The sequence below is a fragment of the Equus asinus genome, chromosome 12 (assembly GCF_041296235.1).
Source record: "Equus asinus isolate D_3611 breed Donkey chromosome 12, EquAss-T2T_v2, whole genome shotgun sequence".
Classification (NCBI taxonomy): domain Eukaryota; kingdom Metazoa; phylum Chordata; class Mammalia; order Perissodactyla; family Equidae; genus Equus; species Equus asinus.
Genome location: NC_091801.1, coordinates 59471129 through 59483886, shown reverse-complemented (window position 1 = coordinate 59483886; position 12758 = coordinate 59471129). Strand labels below are relative to the sequence as shown.

Sequence of the window (12758 nt, the reverse complement as noted above, 5' to 3'; positions counted from 1 at the left end):
TGATTGATGTGAAGATTAAATGTAAAATGTTTATCATGGAACTTGCATGAAGTAAGTGATCAGTAATTGTTAGAGGCTATGATTATTAGGACTTTGCATCAGTGAGGAATAGTTGCTGAGGACTGATTGATCCCTGGGTCTCTGGGGCAAAAGTCCTCATAGAAAGCATGTACTCTCCATGAACAGTTAAATTTATGTGAGAGTGAGAAAAGAAAGATTCCTCCCATGAAATTTTCTGAAGGTTGGAGAAGTCCTTATCGGTAAAAGTTAAGAACCAGAAATTTACAGAAGCTGTGTTCATGCCAAAAAAGGATCCAATTTAGCAACATGTAAGAAGCCTCAGGCATGATAATGCAAACCTTGTTACTATTGAGCAGTGCATAATTTTCCAAGTGAAATTATATTACTAAGAACTGTTTTATGGGGAACAGCCTGGTGGCGTAGCGGTTAAATTCCTGCACTTGGCTTAGGTATCCCCGGGGTTTGGAGGTTCAGATCCCAGGCAGAGAGCTAGCACCGGATGTCAAGTCACACTGTGGAGGCATCCCACATAAAGTAGAGGAAGATTGGCACAGATGTTAGCTCAGCGGCAGTCTTCCTCAAGCAAAGAGAGGAGGATTGGCAATAGATGTTAGCTCAGGGCCAGTCTTCCTGACAGAAAAAAAAAAAAGAACTGTTTTATGAGAGAAAAACTATAATAGTTAAAACAGGAAATAGTAAGAACACAGAGGCATCATATGTCAAGCTGAACTTGAATTATTTTATTTATTTTTTTTAAAGATTGGCACCTGAGCTAACAACTGTTGCCAATCTCTCTTTTCTTTTTTATCTGCTTTATCTCCCCAAATCCCCCCAGAACACAGTTGTATATCTTAGTTGCAGATCGTTCCAGTTGTGGCATGTGAGACACCGCCTCAACATGGCCTGACAAGCGGTGCCATGTCTGCACCCAGGACGTGAACCGGAAAAACCCTGGGCCGCTGCAGCAGAGCGCGCGAACTTAACCACTCAGCCGCGGGGCCGGCCCCATGAACCTAAATTATTAAAAAAACAAAAGACAGTTTATTGGCGTGTGGTGTGCAATTTTTCTGTATTTACAAGTGAAACAGGTAGGAAATTTAGTCTACAGACTTGGATGGGCAAGAAATATCACTGTGTTCTCTTAAATTCAAATAATTTGAGAGCCTCCATTCAACCTGACAGGATGAAAAGTCTATCCAGGTCATTGTGGAGGAGGGTACAAGAGACATTTTCACCTTCTTCTTCTGTTGAGTTGCACAAGAATCTAGGGAGCCTTTGTAGTGCCTGGACAGTGGGGAGAAAGGCACCCAGTCATAATTGTTAAAGCCCGCAATTCCCATGAAGGCAGATGATCCTCACTTGCCTTGACAAGCCTGGCTGAAGAATCTTAGCCAAAGGTGAGAGTTCCTGGACCCTTCCAGTTTCCTGCGATGCAGCAGGGAGGGTGTGTATGTCATCTTCATAGCCCCTCCTCGGCCTCCAATTCTACCTCAGTCTTTGCCCTTCTCCTGTCACTTGATGAATCACCTGAAGAGGCCTAGGCTGCCAGGAAACAAAAGCTATGGAGAGATCTTAGAGAAAATTTCCCTTTTAGCCCTGCAAAACTATCTTCTGCTGAGCCAAGGGAATTGCAAGAAGGACCTGGAAACAGACATGGATTGGGGAAGGTGGTGATAGGGGAGAAATACAATGAAAACAAAACATAAATAAATAACTTGCATGTTGATTCAGACACAAGTGTTTACATTCTGTATTGTACTGGGGAGGCTAAGTAGAGGTGTACTCATTTCACAGGAGTTAGGATTGTGGTTTTGGGATTATGCAGTTTGGGTCCAAATCCTAGCTTTTCCACTTACTAGCAAAGTGAATCAGTGTATGTTTGAAGCAGCTCTAAGCTTTAATATCCTCAGCTCCTAGGTACCTTTGAGGATGAAATGAATGAATCAGGACTGTATTGAGAATATAACAAGTGCTCAGTAAATGCTAGTTGCTCTTTATAACATGTTTCTTTAAATAGTTCTGTTCATTTCATAGTTCTACTCATTTCAAGTAAGCATATTGGAATGCCAAATAAATTTAAAGTGTCTTTTTCACCCGTATTCAGAAATTTGGGGAGATAGAAAGACACCAGCCCACAGATGAGAGCAGCAAGCGTCCATCACCCTTATAAAAGTTAAAAGTATAATTCAGAAAAATGATTGGCTGTTCATATTATTACCTGTAGTTGGAATATACCAAAATCATCTGGGTAGATATAAAATTTTCAGATATTTAAAACCGCTTTAATGATTTAGAAAACTTCTTTTGCTTTAATTAATCCTTTTCATCAGAAAGTCAACCAATTAAAATGCATATGATCTTGATCAAATAGAACATTCTTACTCAAAAAAGCCTTTCAGAATCCAGAGATTTTTTTATTATATATATTATATATATATTTAGTTTCTCTCTCTCTTTCTCTCTTCGCCCTCCCATATGTATATGTGTATATGGTCTCTATAAGTCTCTCTCTCTTCTCATATATTTGAGAATATGTATATTCTGTCTGTCTGTCTGTCTATCTATCTAAATAAAAGCATGAGAGAGAGAGAGAGAACTGAATTTTCTACTTTCCATTTTATATTTTCTATCATCTGGAAAAACAAGGATGGAAAAAGACCAATAGGTCAAAAAAACTTACTTGATAATTTGAGAATGGTAACTGTTCAATCTTTGTTGCCATTTCTAGTATTTGGATACAATTCAAAGACCAATAAAGTCGTGCTGGAAGTATCTTCAATTCAGGTTTCTACGGATCGAGGCACTGTTAAAAAAAGCTGGCATTTTTTGGTGTGTCATCGATAGATTTAATTCTCAATATGTGTTTTCTTCCTCAAGTATAGAACATAATGTTTTATAATGAATAAAGGGCTAAACTAGGATATAAGCTGTTTTTAATACTAAAAAGAAAGCTGTAGGATTTAAATACACATGGCATGAAAGGCCCTAGCACACCTCATTCAACTTGTCTTCTTTTTATTTCTCATGTCATTAAAAATAAAAGCTTGTATGAGTTTTGTCTAGATGTTCTTGTGATGTCATCATGCCTACTCTCTGTCTTTCCATAAGTTTTAACAGGATCTATCAAAGCACACTTAGATTAAAGGGATCAATATTTGTTAATAGTTTTTACTTGCTTGGTAGGCAGAAAATTTTCAGAGTCTCTAAGTCTGAATTACTTTCAAAGTAGTGTTTCAGATAATATCCAGGATGCCTGGTTGAATTTGAACGTCACATAAATGATGGATAATTTTTCATTATAAATGTGTCCTGAGTACTGCACAAGATATACTTAGAGAAAAAAATGTTATCTGACATTAAAATTTAGCTGAGTGCTCTATAGTTTTATTTGCTAGATCTAGCAACCTTATTTCAAGGTTCTCATAGTCATGTAGTTGAGTCAGTTAAATGTTAGCCCTGCCTTAAGTCCTTATATCTCTAATACTGTCTCCACATTACAAAAATTTCAATATTTCTAAAATGACAATCTTGTCATATCAAACTCCTGCTAAATATCCTTCAGTGATACCTCATCTTCTCAAGCTCAGTTAAAATTTCTTGGCTCTTCAAGCATTGGTCCCTGCCTTCCAAATCTCCTATTGCTCTCTCTTCATTCCTGCTATGACAAATAATTTGCAATTCCATGAACATGTCTTGCCTTTTCCCCTGCCACGCCTTTTTTTAAGCTATTTTCTCTGACTAGGATGTTCTTTTACTTCTCATGCATCAGGCAAAACCTGTTCATTGTTTAAGCTCAATTGCAATGTCTCTTCCACCAGAAGATCTTTCCCATTTTGGAAGCATAGCTAATGGCTTTCTAGCTGTTTTCGTAGTTCTCTGTGTATCCTTCATCAAACATATAACATGGGTCTGATTTTTTAAATTCATAACTGTTTACTTGCAAGACAAAGATAGATATCTATATCTGTATCTGTATCTAGTTATATACGTATATAGATGTGTGCGTGTGTGTGTTTGTTTGTACTTGATGCATAGTAGTCATTTAATTCATGTGATTGAAATAAAAAAGAGGAAGGAGAGGGACAATGGAAAGTAATAAGTTTTGTAGTCAGATTTTTAAAATTCTACTAAACATAGAAAAAGCAAAAGTCCTCACTTTCCTTGGTGCAGAAAGGATGGGGAATGGAAAAATTCACTAAGCAAATAACATTTGCTTTCTCTGGAATGAATGCAAGATGAGGTTTCTTTTTTCAATATCTGCAAAGATGTAAAAGCACAAGTCCTTTGCTGAATCTCTTTGTTCGTATTTCATTCTTATTTTTCCTGCCTTACCAAGTAGTTTCTGCTCTAAATAAGATGCAATTTCTTTGTATTTAAAACACAAACTTATGTGTCTCTTCCCCAGGGAAGATTTGACTGAAGGGAGCTCTAATTAACCTTCTGATTTGTATCACCCAGAGGATCAAACTCTCTACTCCTAGATTAGAGAGTGTCAAAGAGAGTTGGCCAGATGTCACAATGTTAAAATAGATGGGTTTTGAGATCCTCCTTGGTCAGGTCTCCACATTATTCCTAAATTTTAATATCATATATTTCTATAAATGAACTAAAAACCAAAACATATCTGAGGCCAAATATAAATGTAAATCTCATCTGTAATTGTTATAGTATTTGTACCTTTGTTTTATTGATGGCATTAAAAGACAGTCTTTTTACTTATTGTCTTGAAATAATATGTATTCTTTATAAGAAAGGAACTTGGCAGAGTAATTATATGAAGAAATATAATGGTTTACCTTTCAATATGGAAATATGTATTTCAAATATCCCAACATATAATTATATGTAAAAACCCAGTCTGTAATGTATAATATAGTTGCCTTCCCAGTTAATGGTAGGCTTTCCATGATAAGCTTTATAGGTTCTTACAATTTCTGAAGGTTTTTTTTTTTTCCTCTAACATGCTACTTTTCTAAGCCAAGAATGATACTTATTTTTTAAGCAAATCACTCCTTCTACTAATTAATTAGCTTCTATAGAATAAAAAGTGTTTTACAGAATGTATGATGCAGGAAAATAAGACCTTTTTTGGCTTGAGTTTCTTATTAGGCTGCTCTACTTCAGCATGTTTATGCAGATATTCACCGGTTGCTCAGCAACTTTTCTACAGTCAACACTACAATAGTCTTTCCTCCGTAATGTCACCCTTTCCTACCCATGCATGCCTCCCTTATACCCCTTCTGCTAATAATGAACCCAGTTCTTCCAATCATATAACAGTCGTGGGATCAGATATCAGCTTATGATAAATGCCTCAACAACGAGTGTTCAGTGATCTTACTGCCATCTTCATACTCTTCACCAAAACATGTATTTCTCAAACTGCCCGTTATTTTTTGAGGAGAGGAAAACTTTACAATAAACTAACTTAAACTAAATAGTTAAGCAATTACTCCAGTATATTTATTTGCTCAACCAGAAAGATATTTGTCTGATTCTAAGAGAACAATCTTGAGAAGCCAATACCTAATCCTAAAGAGCATCTTTTTAGTAGCATCTCTGTACACAGAGAGAAAAATGTGGGGATAAAGGTAACTCCTTGGTTCCCTTAAATCATATCACATATATGAAACCAGTATTATGTATACTTTAGGCTTTAAAAAAAGAGGCGCACATACAATTAATGAAAAATAATGAACAACTGAGCCTCCCCAAGCTAGAAGACCATTATAGAAGGAATTAGAGGATAAACATTCATACAGTCAGGTTGTTAAGGTAAGCAGGACTCGGGGACATGATGGGCTAGATCAGCATAAAGCCTTCCCTTATTTTTCCTTTTAGCCATGATTGATAGAAGGGATAACCTCAAAGTTCCTTTCCCTTACTTCTTCTGCTTCTCCTTCACATTACCAAATATCGTCATTATGAATTATTTTTTGGGGGGAAAGTGTGCTGGAGGAAGGAAGAAAAGAGAAATGCTACCCTCATTTGAGAAAACACTAATGAAGTAGTGATTTTTATGTTCTTAGATGTTTCTTCCTCTCTGTTCTTTGCTTCTATTCTAGAACATGCAATATAAATTGCAATCATATTATAATTATGTGTTTTTCTGTTGTTTGAACATATCTGGACAGGTCCAATTTCTTACTTATATTTATATCCTTGAAAGTACATTTAACACTCAATAAATCTTAAAGATACAATAAAATGTTTATATTTTTGAGAAAAGAGAGAATAGTACATTTAGCCACATTCTTTCTTCCCTCATATATTTATTAAACTTTCAAGGGGGAGTAGGGGATACACATGTATAAGACATGATCTCTATTTTCAAAAAGTTATTGCTACATATTGATTATCATAGACAGCAAGGCTCTGAAAATGAAAGAGTTCCTGTTATAACACTTTGGAATAAGAACTATTTGGTATCCCTTTTTCCTATTATCACCTTTTAATCTTCCCTGAGAACTGGCAGCTATTCCACAAGACTTCGTGTGGAAGGAAATTGAACAAGTGTGTGTTAAACCACATTTTATTTGTTTAGGGGAAACCCAGAATGACAAATGCTTCTACTTTAGCTAAACGGTAAGAGCTGCTACAGGAAAGAGGTCTAAAAATGCAGAATTCTAGGAGATGGTTTTAGAAAGGTGTGGAGGGGCATTCTTTTTCTTTTTCTTACTCTTATGAAATGTGACAAGGATGCTACGAATCTTATTTCAAAACCTGGGTCTTCAAGTTTTGTCAGTACTATGACTTTATGGAAGAACATTATGCTTAGTTACACAAGAAGGACTTCAGTTTGCATTTTGTGGATATTTATTCCTGTGAGTGGTGTGTGTGTTTGTGGTTGTGCACATTAAAATAAAAAATGACACCTAGGATCCACCACTACTCATAGTCTAGACTTCCAAAATGTATCAAAAAGAGTGATAAGATGCTGAAGCTTGATTCTGCAACTTCATTTTAATCAACTAGGTAAAGCAGGAAATGGTCCTTTAAGAGAGAATATCTTCAAAATTCTTACAACCTTCTACTTAAAGAAACTTTTCCCTAGCATGCAGTTACTCTATTTTTAGTGCTAAGAAAGGAGATGTCTATTCTCTCACATTTTTATGACAAAACTGATGATATTTAGTATAGCACATACATTTATAACATTATATAGCATATATACTATATAACACATATATTTACTATATACATAATACATATGTAGTTTTGTTGTAGTTGACTAACACAGCACTCTCCATATGCTTTCTAAAGCTTTTGATATTTTTTATGTTTTATTTAGATAAAGATACTTATGCTCGTTTGGCATATGGGCTTATCATAATTTTAGACAATTCAGAATATGAGGTTTTATCTTGCATGTAAACAACTTGAAAATACATATTTTGTTGAATATTCATTTTGTAATCGGTTATTTAATCATAGTAAGTGGACTTAGTAGATGTATCATTAGATCCTGCTATCATCACTTTCAGCTTAGATTGCAAATGTGTATTCTTTCACTGCATATTAAATCAGTAAGATTACTTATACTTGATAATAACAAATTCACTTGCAAAACTTAATACTGGTTTCCCATTTAATGCTTAGAAATTTAAATTGAAATATGTAATGTAAATAGAAACATAAACAGATATCAATATGCCAGTCAATTCAGAAAGACAGGTTATATTTAAATTCTCAGTTCTATTTTTAAATTAGTACACACCTAATTAATTGAACTTACGATTATAAAAAACTTTGTTACTTAAATTACTGATTTTTTTTTTTTTACTCTACTAAAACCAACTTCACATTTTAACACCTCAGACATCTGGATGCAGGTGACAGCATTTTTGCATTGTCATGTCACAGTTTAATTGGCAGAATGTTTTCTTTCTTGGAGATGCATCTTATAATCAAGAGTATCTTATATTCATTTAATTAATATTTTAAGATCATAATCTTGTGCGGTTTCAAGGTAAATGCAGGATTTTAATTTAAAATCAAAACTGTATAAGACCAGTATAGACCTACTCTTTAAAACTAAGTTACAAACTAATTTTTTCATTATTTGTTCACTTAAAATTCTAGTCAGAGAGACAAACTTTATATTAAGTAACAATTAATCAAAGATAGATCATTTATATTTATTCTCTACTTTAAGGGCTACTTTCTATTTCAGTTTACCCATCTGTTCACTACTTTGAATATTCATAGTACACATACATCCACCAATTTATACTACTAAGTACTAAGTCCCTCAGATTTTAGGATACTTGAATTAGTAATATTTAAAATGCAAAATACTTAACTTATTTTTCCAACTGAAATATGTTTCCTGAAAATTGTAACATTAACATGCAACGAAGCAGCGGCTTTGTTTCGCCTTATCCATACTCATACTTCAATTAGTTTTCAAGAGTCCTCTCTTATTGACCTGTTCCTATAAGTTCCACCTAAGTCATATTGAATAAAAGAAGAAATACAACATACAAAGTAAAGTATTAAATAGGCTAAAATTTATAGAATATCTAAATGATCGCTCAAATAGAATTGTTGCATTAGTTGTATTTAGATTTTATTTTGCTGTTATTTTGTATATTTTTTCTTTTGCATGTTTTCATGTTAAATATGTTCATTGCATTTTTCTTCATTATATATCATAATGCCACAGAATTTTTCACTTAGAATTATTGTGTTAATTAAACTTTGTTAATTAAACAAATGTCTCATTTGAAATACTAAAATTAATGGAACAGAATATATGTTTTTTAATATAAAATAATATGCCAAACATAAATATCTAAAAATTACTTCTTTGAATATGCAATTATCTTTAACATGTACTTATATAATTGTATACATATTGGGCCATTTACTCATATCTCTAGCAATGTATTCTGTTCTTTACTTCTGTAATGAATTAGGCAATAATTACAAAGCAACATAGCATACAATTTTTTCTAAAATCTCTAAGATAAAAAATCTAATTGAGGGGACATCCCCAAGGCATTGTGGTTAAGTTGGCGCTCTCCGCTTTAGCGGCCTGGAGTTCACTGGTTCAGATCCTGGGCCTTGACCTACACACCGCTTATCAAGCCATGCTGCGGCAGGTATCCCACATATAAAATAGAGGAAAATGGGCACGGATGTTAGCTCAGGACCAATCTTCCTCAGCAAAAAGAGGAGAATTGGTGGTGGATGTTAGCTCAGGGCTAATCTTCCTCAAAAAAAACCAAAAATTTAATCCAAAAGAAATTCAAATTCAATTATGAGATGAGTTTTTATTTGGTACACTTTTTAAATGACTTCATGAATTATTCTTAGTTTCTTGCAGATATATTGTTGAAATTAAAAAGACTTCAGATACGTAATCTTTGTTATAATACATAATAAAATCCAAATTTAATATTCTGAGGATTACTATTAAATAAATTTGCCAATTTACACATGTAACTTTTGCCATTTTCCATTATCATAATTCCAAAGATGGCATATAGTTATGATTTATAGAAGCATGCTTATATATGTGATCATTTCATTTTATTTTTGTTACGTTGGGAAATTTTTTGTTAAAGAATATAAATAAAATTATATTATAGACGTGTTTATATTGTAAACATCTAATTTTTAAATATATCTTAAACAATTTAATGACAGGATAATCTAAGTGTGATAAGCTACATCTTGTAAACATGATTTGATTTCAAACGAAGAATGAATTTTTCTGAATGTACATTTTATTCCTTAGTATGGGTTGTATGTATTGTAACATTTGCATTTAATACTGTGCTATTAAAGATAATGTTTACACATTCGTGTAGCATATTTAAATTTTTTAAGAGAAAGTAAAATATTATATTTTAATATTTGATTAGGTATATTATATATTTGATATTGGATTTTTGCTATACATAGTCCTAAGGCTTTTTCCAACACTTGCGATTACTTCATAAAACAGTTATGTATGCAAAAATGTTGAGTGTTTTTAAACTGTTAAATGGTACATTTTGACAATTTAAAAAATCTGTGTTTCACACACTGCCAATTTAAAGTGGTACCAAAATCAGTATTCTAAGTTGGTCTACATTTTAAATAAAATGATTATACAATACATGATATAACTATATGTCATGAATGATTTTATTGCCTTCTAAGGGAAATCAGTGTTACTTCTTTATGGTTCTACTATATATATCAAGCATATCTAGGTAAATCCATTTCACACTAACACTGTAAATTTTCCTGTTTTGGGAATGATGAGAAAAATCTTCAAGTAACTCTTTCTTATGCAAATAAATCTTCAAATTCCACACTTTTTCAAAGTAATGTTTTTGAAAGTTAAAAACAAAAGTATCAATTTTTCCTTCCTTTGGAATTACTGCTTGAAGTACAACATTGGATGATGAAAATTATAATCATATTTCTTTTGTAAAATCTCTCCTCTTTGTTATTGTTAATATTATTTTAGCATTATTATTAAATTGATTCATTCGTTTGTTCTTTCTTTTGAGGAATATTTCTTGAGCATCTACTATGTACCAGGCACTGTTCTAGATGTTCATAATTCAGCAGTGAATAGAAAATACAAGTCTCAGCCTTCATGGAGCTTGCGTTCTAGTATGAGGTGGAAAGAATATGAACATAAAATATAAGTAAAACGTAATAACTGGTTAGTAAAATATCTGGTAAAATAGACTGTGCTTATTAAAGAAATGGATTTTTCAATGCTTCATTCAAACATTTTCCCCTTTTCTGCATTTAAGAGAATAGTATTGAATCAACACCACCATTAGCCAGAAGTAGGCCTCTGTTACTGAAGATTTTAAGGTTGAGATTGCTAGCAAGTCCTGGGTCAAATGCTACCAAAGATCAATTCTAACTCTCAAATTTGTTCAGGAACTATATTTATCCCCTGGAGTCTTCAAGAAAATGGGTGTTTGGAATTGGTCTGTAGGTCTTGAAGATTAGTTACAGAAGCAACACAGACACATTCCCAAGAATTACCCCAGAATCATTGACCCAAATACAAAAGATCTTTTTTTTTTTTTTGAGGAAGATCATCCCTGAGCTAACTACTGCTAATCTTCCTCTTTTTGCTGAGGAAGACTGGCCCTAACCTAACATCCATGCCCATCTTCCTCCACACTTGCCCATCTTCCTCTACTTTATACGTGGGATGCCTAAAACAGCATGGCTTTTGCCACATGGTGCCATGTCCACACCCGGGATCGGAACCGGCGAACCCTGGGCCGCCGAGAAGCAGAAGGTGGGAACTTAACTGCTGCGCCACTGGGCCAGCCCCCAAAAGATCTTTTGAGATTAATTGTAATGACCTCAGTGATGGAATATAACAAATAGCTACTCAATTTACTCCATTGTTAAAAGTAGGAACACTTAGATTTGAGACAAGAGTCCAAATTCCATGTTTTTATGCTTTTCAATTATATCTAGCAACCTATGTTTATAGTTAAATGGTTTCCTTCTTTAAAGTAATCCTGAAAACCTGGAAATTAGGATAAAGTTATGAAAAATTTTAAAGTATTAGTTTTTCATCCTGATTTCATACTTCCTTTCAAAAATGGAAGGTGCAATTAAATTCCCCAGGAGAATAATATGGATCAGGTATTGTTTTTGTAGTAATGAGCACATGGACAGCCAAGATGTCCGATTTGCTGTGAGGTCAATTACTGAATGTTAGTAGTATAAACGTAGTTATTGCTTAACCACATGATTAAAGAAAACGCTTACCAAATATCGGCTTAGTATTACTGGCAAATTTTCACAAAATAACTTGGATAAATATTCAGTAGCAATTTTTTTTCTGATTGATGCTTCAAAATATATTAAAAGTCTTTAAAATAATCTGATAATGACACTTCATTTACCCCTGGAGCTCTCAAAATATAATCATCATTTAATTCTTTGGAATTTCTAAGTCAAATTAAAACAAAATATGACAACTCAGGCTGGAAGAATTAGTAGCAGACATGTGCTTCTTTGCTTGCTTATGAAGGAGGGGCTCCAGGTTTAACTTCTTTTTTGACTTTAAAGCAGAAGCCAGAATTACTAGTCCTAATAATCATCTGCCTACAGTACAGCAGGAAAAAAAAAATTAAAACAGAGCATGTCAAACCACGTTAAAGGATATAACTACTTTCCTCTTGCAGGATGGTTAAAAGATCCATATGTGTTTTTGTCTAAAATATCTGATTATACATTATGGACAGAAGTTTGAAATGCAGTTTATTGAGAAGGCAAGTATATGAAAATGTATACCACTCGTTGGCTTTAAAAAATATTCAGAAGTTTTCTAAGTAGCACCTGACTATTATTCCTAATTAGTAGCTGTACTTCCAAAATTCAATAATTTTTTTCTTGTTAAGCATTTTAACTGTCAAAATTCTTTTAAATATATCTTCATTCAGTTTCATGTATCTATTATAAGGTTACTTTTTTTTCATTATATGAGAATTATGTACAACCAAGGACAATCTTGTGAAAAATTTAAGTGAAAGTATAAAGAAGACCCTAATTTAGCACCTTTAAAACATTTTTAAGTTATCGTGAAACTTTAACAATGTCAAGAATGTGGAGAGATATATACCATGAAATGCTTGTGAGATATTTGGAAATTCTCAACCATATTTTAAACCTAGTTTTGTATGAATAAAAGTTCTGTGCTAATAATTTTCAGTCATTTCTAAATAAAATGATTTGTTTAATTAGTTGAAAATTGGTTAATC

At 33.2% G+C, this 12758-nt stretch overlaps 1 protein-coding gene across 5 annotated transcripts in view; it reads left to right on the top strand.

Moving 5' to 3' along the window:
* Positions 1 to 12758, top strand: part of CSMD3 (CUB and Sushi multiple domains 3) — a 1176027-nt gene that overhangs the window by 457473 nt on the left and 705796 nt on the right. The window lies entirely within an intron of this gene.